The 17,848-nt window shown below is 33.7% G+C and overlaps 2 long non-coding RNA genes across 2 annotated transcripts; both read right to left on the bottom strand.

The window, feature by feature from the left end:
• Window positions 1-472: 472 nt before the first annotated feature.
• Window positions 473-4,295, bottom strand: LOC145735474 (uncharacterized). Its single transcript, XR_014179685.1, has 3 exons — window positions 1,700-4,295; window positions 892-978; window positions 473-776 (listed from the first exon to the last, which is right to left on the bottom strand). It is a non-coding gene; the product is annotated as an uncharacterized LOC145735474 (long non-coding RNA).
• A 2,763-nt stretch (window positions 4,296-7,058) lies between these two features.
• Window positions 7,059-11,958, bottom strand: LOC145735449 (uncharacterized). The gene is made up of 3 exons (XR_014179678.1): window positions 8,286-11,958; window positions 7,478-7,564; window positions 7,059-7,362 (listed from the first exon to the last, which is right to left on the bottom strand). It is a non-coding gene; the product is annotated as an uncharacterized LOC145735449 (long non-coding RNA).
• Window positions 11,959-17,848: the final 5,890 nt, after the last annotated feature.

Genomic DNA, 17,848 nt, shown 5'->3' with positions numbered 1-17,848 from the left:
ACAGACTTTATTATATAAAAAGACTTTTAAGAAATGGAAATCTTCCACTATCTCAAGTTGCCAAAAGAATTAGTGAAGTCATACAATGTGAAATTGATTTAATGAAAAACGTTCGATCAAATTCCGGTATACAATTTCCTATTCTGAAAAAAAAGGATGCAAATGGATGTTTTTCTAGAATAGATTTTAGCGATTTTTTTCTTTCTGTAGATACTCATAATAAGTGGTTTTTAAGTAATGATAACAAAATTGTTGCTTTGCAGAATGCTCAACTAATAAATAATAAAGCAGTTATTTATGGAAGGTCTGTAAATAACTTAGAAAATGTGTTCGAAATTCCAATAAAGTCATCACATCTCCATATTTATAAAAGTGAAAATTTAATATTAGAACCTGTTAAACGATATTTACTTAATAATGTGAAGTGTAAAATTGTAACAACAAAATATAAGAATCAAATAGTTTTTATTCCTTTATTGCATTCTCTTTAAGTTGTGTATTAACTTTTGTATGCAAAAAGGATCATTAAATTAGGTTGTGTTGTAATAATGTAATATTAAATGTATAACACTAATTTTCAGTCTTAATTGTTTCATTCAGTCTTTATTTTTACTCTACTAATACATAAACGCAACGAAATTTACATACTTAAAGACAACTTTTAAGTAAACTTAAAAAAACTAATAATAATTAAAGTAATTATTCTAATACACATTTTTATGTGGAACTCCCAAATAATCTTATTGCTTTTCCATTATAAATTCTTCAATAATAATCTGAAAAAAAAATTATAAGTTATCTTTTGTACCCTAGGAATTGTCAAAGTTTGCAAGTATGTATTTATATTCATTTAGATTAAAAAAAGGATTACCTATTATAGTAAAAACTTACCACGTTTGGTTCACTTTCTGTGTGTTCTGTTTCTCCTTCATTTTCTTCTTTATTTTCGTCTTCTGTTCCCAAATGTTTTTCTTTAATCTAAATAATTTTTATCTACTCCTAGCATGGTAATCATTCATTACATAGCTCATTTTGAGTTACGTAATGAGCGATTTTACCGCACTAGTGCGATAATAATCGATTTTATCGCACTAGTGCGATAAAACAACTTTAAATGAAAATTTCTGCTGTAATTGTTTATTGAATTTAAACATAACTTTGATACATTTCTTCATATTTCTCCTTTGACTTGGCAGGCAACAAGCCAGATACCACGTTTGCGGCAGCTTCTTCAATATCTGACGGAAGTTCTTCAGACATGTTCATAACGAAATGCACTTTTAAAAATTTGTGACTGACACTGTTAAATTGTCGCTTAAGTGATATGTGGAAACAAATGGCCACCATAGCAACAACACCAAAACAGTACAGCGTAGATGACAAGATTTAAGGGTAACAAATAACTACCCGTAGCAAGCATATACGAGACGTTCCTAAATAGTTCACATTGCACAAAATATGAATTTTTTTCTTACTTTACGCTGCTTCTGATGGTCGTAGATAAAATGTTGTACATCACCCGTGGGGTATGGCAAATTAACGTACTCGTGTGATCACCACAACTCGGCCTACGACCTCGTCGTGGCAACACTCCCACTCGTGACTATAAAAATGCTCATACCCCACTAGTAATGTAAATAACTATTATAGGCCGGTTAGATTATTTTTTAGATATAATAAACAAACAATTTTCAGTTACCTTATAAGACAGATTGCTAGGCCTTTTCTTCTGTCCTGAGCATCTTTTTACTGCACTCTGACTTCTTTTTGTTGAATTTCTGATCACTGCCTTGAAAAAATCTTCACATTTTTTTAAAGTAAAGTCCGGATCTGATAAATTTATGACATTAAAGAAAAAAGTTGCAATATTCTTGCAGTTTAAAGGGAATCTTTTCTTTTTGATCTCGTGATCCTCCAGCCCATGAACACAGAGTCATAAACTTTCGAGAAAATATTTTGTCTACCAGCATATAACAATTGTTGATTCCATTTCCAGTGCCTCGTCCACATATTTTACTAAACTCTCCTACAAAAGAATCCATATTTTTTTTATCACTTAATTTGGCTTCAAAATCTTCTAATTCTTGTAAAGTGGTTATTTCTTTGAACATAATAGTCGACCCACAGGTATTTCTAACTTGAGATGGTTGACAAGAGCAGCTTTGTTTGTCTATTGTGTCAACTGTTTTGTCTAAAATAACTTCTAATTTTGCCAGTTGTTGTAAAATCATATTTTGTTGTTCTTGAAACATATTTTGGTTGGATAAAATTAAGTCTAATTTTTCTTTGATCTCAGCAGGGTAAACATCTGTTGTTACCAATGTCGACTGAATTTGCTGACTTCTACGGGAAGGTGTGTTATATTGTAAAACATTAAGGCTTAGATTATTTTCATTTGTATCCAAAATAGTCATGTTTGGGCATGCAAAAGAATCAATATTGCTAATTGAGGGTGAGCTAACATTTGATGTGACCTAAAAGAAAGAATGTCAATATCATAACATATATCTTTTTTGCAATTTAAAAGAAAGAAACTTACCATCGAGAAGACTGTTAAAATCACTGGCTGAATTATTTGACGCTGCTTTTGATTTTACTTGAGCCCTTTTTTTCTTTTGAATTGTGTGAGCCTCATACTCATCTTGGCTCATCATCTCTCTAGCTCCTCCTCCGCAATTTCATATGATATTAAATGAATTCTCTTTAATTTGCAGGGCATTCTGAACCAATATTTGTCTTCATTTGGAACAGAATTGACATCTAAAACTAATTTGTCTGCCCCTATCCTAGGCCAGGAAAGAAAGCCATCATTTTCCCATCTAGGAGGAACTATCGTAAGATGTTTTTGACCCTTCTCGATAGTCTGAACAATTTTGAACATTTTACTGCTGAAATAACACCTGTATAAACTAGGGACCGCCTTGAGAAAAAATATATATTTTACTACTTACCCTTTTTCCTTGAAAAAATGCCCAAATATTTGAAAAAAATAATAATTAGGGTATGGTATGTTTATACATTTATTCAGACAAATTTAGAGGTTAGGTTTATCGTTTGGCGGGTTTTTTTAGTTGCCTATGCCTAACATTTTAAAACCAAATTACGACACTTTTGTCGTGTAGAGCTACCTGAACTCCGTTATAAAATAAATCTCCCTCCATTTAATTTTATTAAGATTGCTTTAACACATTCTCAAGACTTCGTACTCCTAGGTTATGTTGTATTATTATTACTGTTTTTTCTATAGAACAGAGTAATAGGCCGAACAGGGCCGTATCCAGTGTTCTCGTATCGCCATCTCAAAACTTTCAAATATGAAAAAAAAGCAAACAAAAATAAGATGACGATATGAAATTGATGGCAGGCAAATATTTTGAATATGCCGTTTGCTTTTTATTTTTACTATTACAATTACAGCTGCTTTATGCATTTATATTTTCATCTCTATTAGGACAACGCGTTTTTCTGTGCGCCCGCACGGATTTTTTTTGCGCTGAATTAAAATGCTGAGTAAAATGGCTTTAAAATAGAAACGTACAGCACAATATATTAAATTTAAGACAATTTATAAGCCGACAAAAATATTTAGCACAAACCTGCATTATCATTTAATACGTAAATGCTGGAATATTTTAATATATTTACGAAGTATTTTTTGAAATTTTATGGACATTGCCTGACAGTGATAACTTACCACAATTAAATCACCTTTGAACTACTTTAAACCAGTCATAGAAATGATCAATTAGATGTCAGTCATTCCCAACAATTATATTAAAATGTACTCAGGAGATAATTCCGATATTCCAGAATACATCTTAAAACAAGTGGCACAGTCAAACGCAAATTTACTGCCAGAGAAATCTAAGGCAAAATATGAACAAGAATATCATTTTTAAGTCTTTTTTTCTTAAGTCTGGTTTTTATGCCTTCGTTTTTAAAGAAGTATAATGAAAATTATGCTTCATAATTAGTCCAAAAATAGGTTTTCCGTGCTTTGCGTGACTTCCGGTGTTCGGCTTCGCCTCACATCTGAATTGGTCATACGTGAACGGAAAAACCCTTATTTTTGTACTCCTAATGAAATATACTATTGTAACATGGACATTACACTAGGTACCGTTACCTTAAGTTGCCCCAGTCTCCCCCAGTACAATGTTTGTGTCAGCAAGATTGGCGAATTGGGGTCATGATGTGAGTATAAATACTGTACCAAAAGCACGTACAGATCACTGATCTCTGGGTTAGTCTGGGTATGCCTATTGTGTAACGTAACGTGGAGCAGTAGGTGACCAAGTGCCACACCTTAGATCCGCCCCAGCAAAGGAAATAGTGTGGGCGAGCAGCTTAAGTTGCCGTTCCTACTTACCTCCCTTTGCTAGGTTCTTCACGTCTTTACCGGCTCGGTGAATGCCCTCGGACCTAAGTCTAGGGTTCATTCATCCCCGTTAAAGCGTCGCCCCCCGTGTTCTTTCTGCCCTATAGCTTAATAAAAGTGGGTTACCTGTGGAATCCTGTGTATTCTTCCCCCTCAACCAACCCTTAACGTGACAATATTTCGTCTGATATAGAGGACGACACTGTAATGGTCAACCTGCCAGTTGCCTTTGAAGAATAGCACTAAAGGGATTGCAGTAGCTGATAATAGTTATAATGAAGCACTTCCATCTTGCAGTGATACAATAATCAGTTTAACAAATGATATTTATTCAAGTCATGTTGAGGAAGATATCGGAGTGATAAACAGTAATTGCTTAGTAAAACTAGAAAAGGAGAATCTTGAGATGAGTGGCATGCGTAATTCAGACCTAGACAAGAATGTCGAATTTAGGCAGGACCTTAGACAGTGGGCCATTTCATATAACATTTCCCATGTAGCACTTAAAAATTTAACTCAAATTTTAAACAAAAGAATTGATAACATACAGGGTGTCCCGCGAGGTAAGGGACAAAATTTCACTACGTGTTCTTTAGGTGAATTCGAGTCAAAAATGTTCTATGAACATGGGTCCGCAAATGCTTCCTTACCGAGATATGATTTTTTAAATTTAATAGTGATTTTGTACCAAAAACTACAATGGATCTCATCCACATTATTAAAAGGGCTAGACTATGCTTACAATGGGAAAATGGGCACTTTGAACAATTATTAAAAACAGTTATTTTCCAAGAGGTATTAATTTTTTTTTTTTTAAAAATATTTTTGTGAGGTTATTGTACTTTTCAACACAATAAAACTATTAAACTTAAAAAAATCATATCTTGGTAAGGAAGCATTTGCGGACCCATGTTCATAGAACATTTTCGACTCGAATTTACCTAAAGAACACGTAGTGAAATTTTGTCCCTTACCTCGCGGGACACCCTGTATTTCCTGAAGATCCCAGAACCTTGTTAAAAACATATAAATCAATATCTTTGACAAAAATTGGCGAAAGTGGAATTTATTGGCATCATGGTCTTGAGTATTGTCTCAAACTAATTTTAACATCATTAAACAATATCCATCCTGAGCGTTTATCTCTTACAATCAACATTGATGGATTGCCAATCTACAGAAGCAGTAAAACAGAGTTCTGGCCCATTCTATTTAACATCCAAGAGCTCCCGGATATAAAGCCCATGATAATTGGAATATTCTGTGGCAAAGGAAAACCTAGCGATCTGTTGCAGTTCTTGCAACCTTTCGTAAATGAAAGCCAAGTTATTTTTTCAAATGGACTTTCTGTAAATGGAAACAAGGTTGAAGTCAAATTAAGATGCTTTGTCTGTGATTCACCTGCCAGAGCTTTTATTAAAGGTAGGTACACATTATATTACCCTAATTAAAAAACTCGACCTACACTGTATTAAATTGTTATCAAATTTCTTGTGCTTTTAGGTACAGTAAACTACAATGGTAAACACGGTTGTCTCAAATGTACGACTGTTGGTGAATATTCTTATATTTCCGGCACTGTGTTTTTTCCAAGGGCTGACTGTCCAAAACGAACTAGCGAAATGTTTAAAAAAAAGTTATATGGATCACATCACAAACAAATAACTCCTTTATGTTTACTGCCAATAGACATGGTCGAAGATTTCCCTGTTGGAGACTCTTTGCATTTAATTGACCTAGGAATAATGAAGAGATGCTTATTTGGATGGAGAGATGGTACTTTTGGAAAATTTAAAACTAAATGGTGTGCGAAAGACATCATTCTTGTATCCAATTTTCTTGAAAATTGTAAAATGCCATCTGAGATTCATAGAGCTGTGCGAGGATTAGATGTACTCTGCCACTGGAAAGGCTCAGAGTATCACACATTTTTGCATTATTTAAGCATAGTTATACTAAAAGATGTATTACCAAAAGATGCCTATCAACATTTTTTGAAGTTCTTTTGTGCTGTAACAATATGCGCCTCAAAATTTTATTTTAATATTATTGATGTTGCTGAAGCTTTACTTAATTCTTATGTTGAGCAGTACAGAGATATTTATGGCGAGGATTATATTAGTAGTAATGTGCATAATTTGGTACATTTAGCTGATGAAGTTAGAAGGTTTGGTCCGTCTATAGGATTTAGTTCATATCCTTTTGAAAACAGACTTTATTATATAAAAAGACTTTTAAGAAATGGAAATCTTCCACTATCTCAAGTTGCCAAAAGAATTAGTGAAGTCATACAATGTGAAATTGATTTAATGAAAAACGTTCGATCAAATTCCGGTATACAATTTCCTATTCTGAAAAAAAAGGATGCAAATGGATGTTTTTCTAGAATAGATTTTAGCGATTTTTTTCTTTCTGTAGATACTCATAATAAGTGGTTTTTAAGTAATGATAACAAAATTGTTGCTTTGCAGAATGCTCAACTAATAAATAATAAAGCAGTTATTTATGGAAGGTCTGTAAATAACTTAGAAAATGTGTTCGAAATTCCAATAAAGTCATCACATCTCCATATTTATAAAAGTGAAAATTTAATATTAGAACCTGTTAAACGATATTTACTTAATAATGTGAAGTGTAAAATTGTAACAACAAAATATAAGAATCAAATAGTTTTTATTCCTTTATTGCATTCTCTTTAAGTTGTGTATTAACTTTTGTATGCAAAAAGGATCATTAAATTAGGTTGTGTTGTAATAATGTAATATTAAATGTATAACACTAATTTTCAGTCTTAATTGTTTCATTCAGTCTTTATTTTTACTCTACTAATACATAAACGCAACGAAATTTACATACTTAAAGACAACTTTTAAGTAAACTTAAAAAAACTAATAATAATTAAAGTAATTATTCTAATACACATTTTTATGTGGAACTCCCAAATAATCTTATTGCTTTTCCATTATAAATTCTTCAATAATAATCTGAAAAAAAAATTATAAGTTATCTTTTGTACCCTAGGAATTGTCAAAGTTTGCAAGTATGTATTTATATTCATTTAGATTAAAAAAAGGATTACCTATTATAGTAAAAACTTACCACGTTTGGTTCACTTTCTGTGTGTTCTGTTTCTCCTTCATTTTCTTCTTTATTTTCGTCTTCTGTTCCCAAATGTTTTTCTTTAATCTAAATAATTTTTATCTACTCCTAGCATGGTAATCATTCATTACATAGCTCATTTTGAGTTACGTAATGAGCGATTTTACCGCACTAGTGCGATAATAATCGATTTTATCGCACTAGTGCGATAAAACAACTTTAAATGAAAATTTCTGCTGTAATTGTTTATTGAATTTAAACATAACTTTGATACATTTCTTCATATTTCTCCTTTGACTTGGCAGGCAACAAGCCAGATACCACGTTTGCGGCAGCTTCTTCAATATCTGACGGAAGTTCTTCAGACATGTTCATAACGAAATGCACTTTTAAAAATTTGTGACTGACACTGTTAAATTGTCGCTTAAGTGATATGTGGAAACAAATGGCCACCATAGCAACAACACCAAAACAGTACAGCGTAGATGACAAGATTTAAGGGTAACAAATAACTACCCGTAGCAAGCATATACGAGACGTTCCTAAATAGTTCACATTGCACAAAATATGAATTTTTTTCTTACTTTACGCTGCTTCTGATGGTCGTAGATAAAATGTTGTACATCACCCGTGGGGTATGGCAAATTAACGTACTCGTGTGATCACCACAACTCGGCCTACGACCTCGTCGTGGCAACACTCCCACTCGTGACTATAAAAATGCTCATACCCCACTAGTAATGTAAATAACTATTATAGGCCGGTTAGATTATTTTTTAGATATAATAAACAAACAATTTTCAGTTACCTTATAAGACAGATTGCTAGGCCTTTTCTTCTGTCCTGAGCATCTTTTTACTGCACTCTGACTTCTTTTTGTTGAATTTCTGATCACTGCCTTGAAAAAATCTTCACATTTTTTTAAAGTAAAGTCCGGATCTGATAAATTTATGACATTAAAGAAAAAAGTTGCAATATTCTTGCAGTTTAAAGGGAATCTTTTCTTTTTGATCTCGTGATCCTCCAGCCCATGAACACAGAGTCATAAACTTTCGAGAAAATATTTTGTCTACCAGCATATAACAATTGTTGATTCCATTTCCAGTGCCTCGTCCACATATTTTACTAAACTCTCCTACAAAAGAATCCATATTTTTTTTATCACTTAATTTGGCTTCAAAATCTTCTAATTCTTGTAAAGTGGTTATTTCTTTGAACATAATAGTCGACCCACAGGTATTTCTAACTTGAGATGGTTGACAAGAGCAGCTTTGTTTGTCTATTGTGTCAACTGTTTTGTCTAAAATAACTTCTAATTTTGCCAGTTGTTGTAAAATCATATTTTGTTGTTCTTGAAACATATTTTGGTTGGATAAAATTAAGTCTAATTTTTCTTTGATCTCAGCAGGGTAAACATCTGTTGTTACCAATGTCGACTGAATTTGCTGACTTCTACGGGAAGGTGTGTTATATTGTAAAACATTAAGGCTTAGATTATTTTCATTTGTATCCAAAATAGTCATGTTTGGGCATGCAAAAGAATCAATATTGCTAATTGAGGGTGAGCTAACATTTGATGTGACCTAAAAGAAAGAATGTCAATATCATAACATATATCTTTTTTGCAATTTAAAAGAAAGAAACTTACCATCGAGAAGACTGTTAAAATCACTGGCTGAATTATTTGACGCTGCTTTTGATTTTACTTGAGCCCTTTTTTTCTTTTGAATTGTGTGAGCCTCATACTCATCTTGGCTCATCATCTCTCTAGCTCCTCCTCCGCAATTTCATATGATATTAAATGAATTCTCTTTAATTTGCAGGGCATTCTGAACCAATATTTGTCTTCATTTGGAACAGAATTGACATCTAAAACTAATTTGTCTGCCCCTATCCTAGGCCAGGAAAGAAAGCCATCATTTTCCCATCTAGGAGGAACTATCGTAAGATGTTTTTGACCCTTCTCGATAGTCTGAACAATTTTGAACATTTTACTGCTGAAATAACACCTGTATAAACTAGGGACCGCCTTGAGAAAAAATATATATTTTACTACTTACCCTTTTTCCTTGAAAAAATGCCCAAATATTTGAAAAAAATAATAATTAGGGTATGGTATGTTTATACATTTATTCAGACAAATTTAGAGGTTAGGTTTATCGTTTGGCGGGTTTTTTTAGTTGCCTATGCCTAACATTTTAAAACCAAATTACGACACTTTTGTCGTGTAGAGCTACCTGAACTCCGTTATAAAATAAATCTCCCTCCATTTAATTTTATTAAGATTGCTTTAACACATTCTCAAGACTTCGTACTCCTAGGTTATGTTGTATTATTATTACTGTTTTTTCTATAGAACAGAGTAATAGGCCGAACAGGGCCGTATCCAGTGTTCTCGTATCGCCATCTCAAAACTTTCAAATATGAAAAAAAAGCAAACAAAAATAAGATGACGATATGAAATTGATGGCAGGCAAATATTTTGAATATGCCGTTTGCTTTTTATTTTTACTATTACAATTACAGCTGCTTTATGCATTTATATTTTCATCTCTATTAGGACAACGCGTTTTTCTGTGCGCCCGCACGGATTTTTTTTGCGCTGAATTAAAATGCTGAGTAAAATGGCTTTAAAATAGAAACGTACAGCACAATATATTAAATTTAAGACAATTTATAAGCCGACAAAAATATTTAGCACAAACCTGCATTATCATTTAATACGTAAATGCTGGAATATTTTAATATATTTACGAAGTATTTTTTGAAATTTTATGGACATTGCCTGACAGTGATAACTTACCACAATTAAATCACCTTTGAACTACTTTAAACCAGTCATAGAAATGATCAATTAGATGTCAGTCATTCCCAACAATTATATTAAAATGTACTCAGGAGATAATTCCGATATTCCAGAATACATCTTAAAACAAGTGGCACAGTCAAACGCAAATTTACTGCCAGAGAAATCTAAGGCAAAATATGAACAAGAATATCATTTTTAAGTCTTTTTTTCTTAAGTCTGGTTTTTATGCCTTCGTTTTTAAAGAAGTATAATGAAAATTATGCTTCATAATTAGTCCAAAAATAGGTTTTCCGTGCTTTGCGTGACTTCCGGTGTTCGGCTTCGCCTCACATCTGAATTGGTCATACGTGAACGGAAAAACCCTTATTTTTGTACTCCTAATGAAATATACTATTGTAACATGGACATTACACTAGGTACCGTTACCTTAAGTTGCCCCAGTCTCCCCCAGTACAATGTTTGTGTCAGCAAGATTGGCGAATTGGGGTCATGATGTGAGTATAAATACTGTACCAAAAGCACGTACAGATCACTGATCTCTGGGTTAGTCTGGGTATGCCTATTGTGTAACGTAACGTGGAGCAGTAGGTGACCAAGTGCCACACCTTAGATCCGCCCCAGCAAAGGAAATAGTGTGGGCGAGCAGCTTAAGTTGCCGTTCCTACTTACCTCCCTTTGCTAGGTTCTTCACGTCTTTACCGGCTCGGTGAATGCCCTCGGACCTAAGTCTAGGGTTCATTCATCCCCGTTAAAGCGTCGCCCCCCGTGTTCTTTCTGCCCTATAGCTTAATAAAAGTGGGTTACCTGTGGAATCCTGTGTATTCTTCCCCCTCAACCAACCCTTAACGTGACAATATTTCGTCTGATATAGAGGACGACACTGTAATGGTCAACCTGCCAGTTGCCTTTGAAGAAGAAAATCTGCCAGTTTCTGATTCCGAAGAAGAAGATCAAAGTGACAACATTCCCCTTTCTGTACTAAAAGAGCAGTGGTCTAGAAGTAAAATTCCGGTTTGGTCTGATGTTCACAGGCCTAATCCTGTTCCGCAATTCACTGAAACTTCTGGAATTCCTCAGTTTATCAAAGATATTGAAAATCCAACACCATATATCCTTTTTAAACTGTTTGTCACAAATCAGTTTATTGATACTATAGTATTCCAAACCAATCTTTATGCCGAACAAGAGAAACTGTCGACTGGAAAAGCCTATGTTCCAACAAATTCAGGATTAAATTTATTAATGGGTATAAAACGCAGTCCCAGCTGCTATAAAGATTATTGGTCAACTGCACCCGAGTTGAACGATGTTTTTATCAGCTCAGTGATGACACAAAAAAGATTTGGGTGGCTTTTGAGTCATATTCATTTAGTTGATAACACTCTGATGCCATCAAGAGCTTCTCCAAAGTATGATAAGCTTTATAAGATTCGCCCCATGATGGATTTGTTACTTCACAACTTTGAGAAATGCCTAAATCCTGATCAAGTGATCATAGTAGATGAGTCAATGATCAAATTCAAGGGCCGTAGTAGTCTAAAACAGTATATGCCCAAAAAACCCATCAAAAGAGGATATAAGGTATGGATGTTAGCGGACAAAACAGGATACTGCATAAAATTTGAAATGTATACTGGGAAATCATCTACCGGTGACGTAGAAAAGTGCCTTGGTCCAAGAGTCGTTAATAATTTAACTAAACACTTGGAAAATAAAAACCATGTGCTATATATTGACAACTTTTTTAATTCTGTTGATTTACAGCAACAGCATACCTTTTGTAGCTTCCCAAATAGTTTACTCTGATTAAAATAATCAAATCAACCTTAATGTTAATTCCTGTCTATCTGAGATATTATTTATAGAAAGGGAATAGCTTGAATAATCAAATTATCTAAAAATTCAGAAGAATTGACTTGGTTTTAAAAACACTGCAACTGCACAAAGGTGTTACCTTTATAATCATAGTACTCATAAGATAGAAGATGTCTCATACAAGCGGTGTCTTGAGTTCATCATTTGTACTCACTGCAAACTACCTCATTATTACTATACTTTAAACATGCTTTTAGATTAGAGACACTAAATATAATACATATTGATTTGACGTTCAATAATGCAATTTAGCAAAGTAAATAATGATGATTATTGTTAAGATTATTGTGTTAACGTAAAACTGCAATGCTTTTCATTTTAATGTCAATTTCAGTAAAAATAGTTAACTACAGTGCACTCGGGTATTTGTGACATAGGGCTAAATGTGACACCCCCTTAAAATTTAAACTTCCCGCGTTCAAAATGACGTCCAACGCAAGTATGTTAGTCGTCCGTTAGCGGCCAGTCGTTCACCAAATTTCTGGGCGCCAGCACGTACCACCGTTAATCAGGTAAGCGATTGAAATTTTGTTACAAAAAAGCACATTGTTATCGATGTTTTTTAAATATCAGTTTTTACTAGTTGTAATTTATAAGCTTCCGGTTCAATACCTGTTTACTAATGCATATTGGTAGAGATATTTATGCAAGTTTTTGTAACCTCTTGGTTTATTTACTTTTTGCAAATCTTATGGGTGTCACATTTCCACTCCAATTTCGGAAAAGGAGTGTAATTGTGATTTGGAACGCTGGGTATTTGTGACACCTAGTACATGGTGTTAAATTTTGTTTCAGTTTAAAATGCCAAGAAATTACTCAGAACACAACCTTAATAGAGCAGTAGAAGACATTCGGAATGGGAACCTCTCCACTAAAAGGGCCTCTCGGTTGTACGGTATACCCCGCAGCACTTTGATTTCTCGTACAAAAGGGTGGAAAAATCGGCCTTGCGCTAGTCAAAGTAAACCCGGCAGGAGATTGGATCTTCCTCTAATAATAGAATCAGAACTTGCAGCAAACATCAAGACATTAAGCCGTTGGGGCTTTGGTATGAGCCGGAAGGAAATTTTGAATTTAGTTGGAACCTATGTTACCGAAAACCATATTGAAACAAGATTTAAAAATAACATTCCTGGGAAGGATTGGTTTACCGCCTTCTGTAAGAGGCATAACTTATCGTGCAAAAAAACCATAAAAAGACAAAGCATTAGAACAGAGCAAACCAAACCAGAAGTGATTTATGGTTTTTTTGATTTGTATGAAAAAACTGTAGATGATTTGGGTCTCCGTGATAAACCATCCCAAATATTTAATCTGGATGAGACGTCCCTCTGTCATGACCCCAGTAATACTAAAGTAGTTGCCGAAAAGAACAAAGCTGTCTTTAGGCATACTCAAGGTACAGGACGAACAAACACATCAATACTGTTTGTTGTGTTTGCAAATGGGGACAAACTGCCCCCCTTCATTCTATACAAGGCGAAGCATTTATGGGATATATGGATGCCAGAAAATGCATTTCCTAATACAGGATATGCGGAAACAGCAAGCGGGTGGATGACAGCCGATTCTTTTTATTCTTGGTTCAAGAATAGCTTTTTGAATAATTGCCCAAATGAAAGACCTTTGCTTCTAATTTTTGATGGACATGTGTCTCATATTTCAGATAAGTTAATTAGGCTAGCTTTACAAGAAAATGTATCGCTGTTAAAGTTACCTGCACATACGACTCATATTTTGCAGCCCTTGGATGCCCTGCCATTTGGAATTTTAAAGAAAACATGGGATGAGAAGCTTACAATATGGCAAAGAGAAAATTACGGAACGTCCTTAAGCAAAGCAAAATTTTCTGTTACGATTGGAGAAATATGGGCTAATTTTCCGACAGCTTTAATAAAACGGGCCTTTCAAATCACTGGACTCTACGACGATAGAACAAACCATAAAATAAATAGAGCTGCCATTAAAGAGGATATATTTAATGCTCAAGAATTAGCAGCGTATAAGGGCAGCAAGCAAATCCAGCCAAATCCTGAAAACGAGGAAAAAAAAAATTTGGAAAAAGACCACACACCTGCCGTTGAAATTTCACCAACTACGCTCGATGATGTAGATCTTCCATCCACTGTTTGGTCTGTGCTAACGCCAGTGCGACATTTGACGTTGACGTATGTCATTTTTTGATGTTTGAAAATTTACCGCGATTTTGCAAGACGTTTTTGTTGTTTACTAACCTAACATTTTTGGTAGAGAATTAAGTGTGCATATAGCACGTTGTACGTTTATATCATTAAGTTAAACCTAATATATTACAACAGTTATTTCAAACAAATGCAGTCTATTGCTTTCATTGATGGTAGTGGTCAGTCAATCACTAATTGAGACCCCACGAAATCGCACAGACCCAAGACTGTTAGTAAGAGAGAGTGGGAAATTCAAACTAAAGATATAGTAAGTCCAACTATTGAGGAATTTAAAACTTTTTTATTTGATCGATGTCAACTATTAGAATCTGTACAACTCAAGGTCACTAAGGTGTATTCTAATTACGCAGGTAATAGGGAAGGGTGTATAATTTGTCAAGGAGATCATTTTATTTATGTTTGCAAGAAGTTTTTGAGTTTGCCTGTTTCGGCTCGTTTCAAAGAAATTAAAAGACTAAAGGCTTGCACAAATTGCCTAAGAAACGATCACTCTTCTCCTGAAGTTTGTAGAATGGGTTCTTGTAAAATTTGTAACAAAAAACACAATTCTCTGTTGCATTTTCGGCCTAATTCTAAAACTTCATATGAAGGTAATTTGATACATAATAAAAATAATGCTTCACATGACGCTGATAATCAAGATACTACCCAAACAGCTCTCCTTACTGAGTCTAAAATTCAACAAATGAATGTATATGATCATTTTAATAGTTCTCAAGCTTCAGCAGCTTGTGATAATGATATCAATCAGCAAGCTTTACCATTAAAGTCAGTAACTACACACTGTAATAATGGATCATTTACTATTTTATCTACAGCATTAGTCTATATTGAAGACATTAATGGACAACTAGTTCTTTGCAGAGCTTTGTTAGACTCCGGTTCGCAAAGCAATTTTATAGTCAAGGACCTTAAATCAAAATTACAATTGAATTCAGAAAAAATTAATATACCAATTGTTGGGATTAATTCATCTGTATCAAATGTCAATAGTTTGGTTAAAACCAAAATTAAATCAACAGTTAATAATAATGAGTTTAAACTTCAATTCTTAGTGATTGAAAAAATTACTGATAACATTCCTCAAACTACATTTGATTGTTCATGCCTTGAGATTCCTGATAATGGTAACTTTGGCAGACCCTAATTTTAATCAATCTGCTGAAATTCAAATTTTATTAGGTGCCAACATTTTTTATCATTTGTTGTTAAAATCACAAATTAACCTTGGTTACAAAAAACCTATTATACAGAATACCAAATTAGGATGGATTATTTCAGGACCTTTTGATAATAAGCTATCATTGTATTCTTCACAAAACTGTTGTCATTCACTCACTGACTTGGGTTTAGAAAGTTTAAATAAGGATTTGGAGTCATTTTGGTCAATAGAAGAAATTCCACATACTAAGCCCTATTCAAGAGAAGAAAATGAATGTGAAGTTCATTTTCAAAACACACACAAAAGAGATAAAGGAGGTAATTTTATCGTAAGCTTACCTTTTAAAAATAATCATTTACAATTAGGGGATTCATTAAACACAGCTTTGAAACGTTTTCAATCTTTAGAGGCTAAATTAACTAAAAATCCTCTGTTGAAGGCTAAATATATTGATTTTATGAGGGAATATGAAAGTTTAGGTCATATGTGCCCTATTTCAAGTACAGCTGAAATAGATATGTTTCCAAATTACTACTTACCACATCATTGTGTTATGAAACAATCCTCATTAACAACTAAATACCGCGTTGTTTTCGACGCAAGTTGTAAAACAACTTCTAATTTATCACTAAATGATGTTCTGAAAACAGGGCCATGCATTCAGAGTTCATTGATTTCAATTTTGTTAAACTTTAGAATTCATAATATAGTTTTTACTTCAGACATTGCAAAGATGTATCGTTGTGTACTTGTTGATGAACCCGATAAGGTTTATCAAAGGATACTTTGGAGGACTGAACCTTCTCAACCATTAATCCATTTTAAATTAAACACCGTTACTTATGGTACTTCTTCTGCGTCTTTTTTAGCAACCAGATGCTTAAAACAATTGGCTTTGGATAACTTAATTTTATATCCTGATTCAGCAAAGGCAATTAATAAAAATTTTTATATGGATGATTGGCTTCAGGGTTGTTCAGACATTCCATCAGCATTGTCACTCATTGAACAAGTATCAAAGGTTTTAGCTTCTGCTGGGTTTAATTTTGTTGATCGGCCCTATTATCATAAGAGCAAAAATCTTATTGCAAAGACTTTGGCTCTCTAAAGTTGGTTGGGACGATCCAATTCCTAACGAACTTTATTTAGCGTGGAATGAGTTCTACAAGAATTTACGATTTTTAAGTGACATGAAAATACCAAGACAGTTTTTAATTAAAAATTTTGTTAGGGTTGAAATTCATTGTTTTTGTGACGCTTCCATGGCAGCCTATGGAGACTGTCTTTACTTACGTTCTACTGATATTGATGGCAATGTTTTAGTCAAACTAGCATGTGCTAAGTCAAGAGTAGCACCTTTAAAGACAGTAACACTACCTAGATTAGAGCTGTGTGGTGCTCTACTTGCGGCCAAGCTGTATAAGAGCGTCATTGATAGCATTTACATAAAAATAGACAGTACCACATTCTGGTCTGACTCGACTATTGTACTGGCTTGGATTGCTAATGAACCAGCTAATCTAAAGCAGTTTGTATCAAATCGAGTGGTACAAATTCAAGATTTAACAAGGTCAGCTTCATGGAAACACGTTCCCACAGAGTCAAATCCCGCTGATCTAATTTCTAGAGGATGTAGTCCGATTGAGTCTGAAAGACTGTCAAATTGGTTAAATGGGCCTGAATGGCTCTCACAAACTCCAAGTAAATGGCCACAATCCAAATTTGACTTAAAGATGATTGAAATTCCAGAAATAAAGCTTAAAACTGTTACTTCTTTGATCAGTAAACATATAAATGAAACAAATCAATTCATATCACGTTTCTCAACCATGGGTAAACTTTTACATGTGACTGCATATATCTTAAGATTCAAACATTCTCTAAATAAGAATCAAACAAGAATTTCTGGAGAATTGTCAAATTTCGAAATTGATAATGCTTTAATATTAATTGTCAAACTTATTCAAGTAGAGTGTTTTCGATCTGAGATTGACATTTTAAATAAGGGAAATAACTTACCTAAAAACAGTAAATTACTTTCTCTTGACCCTTTCTTAGATGAAAATGGTTTAATTCGAGTAGGAGGTAGAATTGGAAATTCTGAATTAGCTTATCAAGTTAAACATCCTTTTATAATACCTTCAAAACATCATTTCACTACACTATTAATTCGGGATACTCATTTGAAGGATCTTCATGCAGGACCTCTAACAGTTTTATCTAATATTCGCACACGGTTTTGGCCACTTAGTGGGCGACGTTGTGTGCGTGATGTACTGCGAAAGTGTGTGATTTGTTTTCGAGTAAAACCACGCGATATA

This window comes from Ips typographus, linkage group LG11, assembly GCF_016097725.1.
Source record: "Ips typographus isolate SLU linkage group LG11, UJ_Ityp_2.0, whole genome shotgun sequence".
Taxonomy (NCBI): domain Eukaryota; kingdom Metazoa; phylum Arthropoda; class Insecta; order Coleoptera; family Curculionidae; genus Ips; species Ips typographus.
The sequence above is the reverse complement of the archived record's forward strand: the minus strand, read 5'-3'. Positions and strand labels throughout refer to the sequence as shown.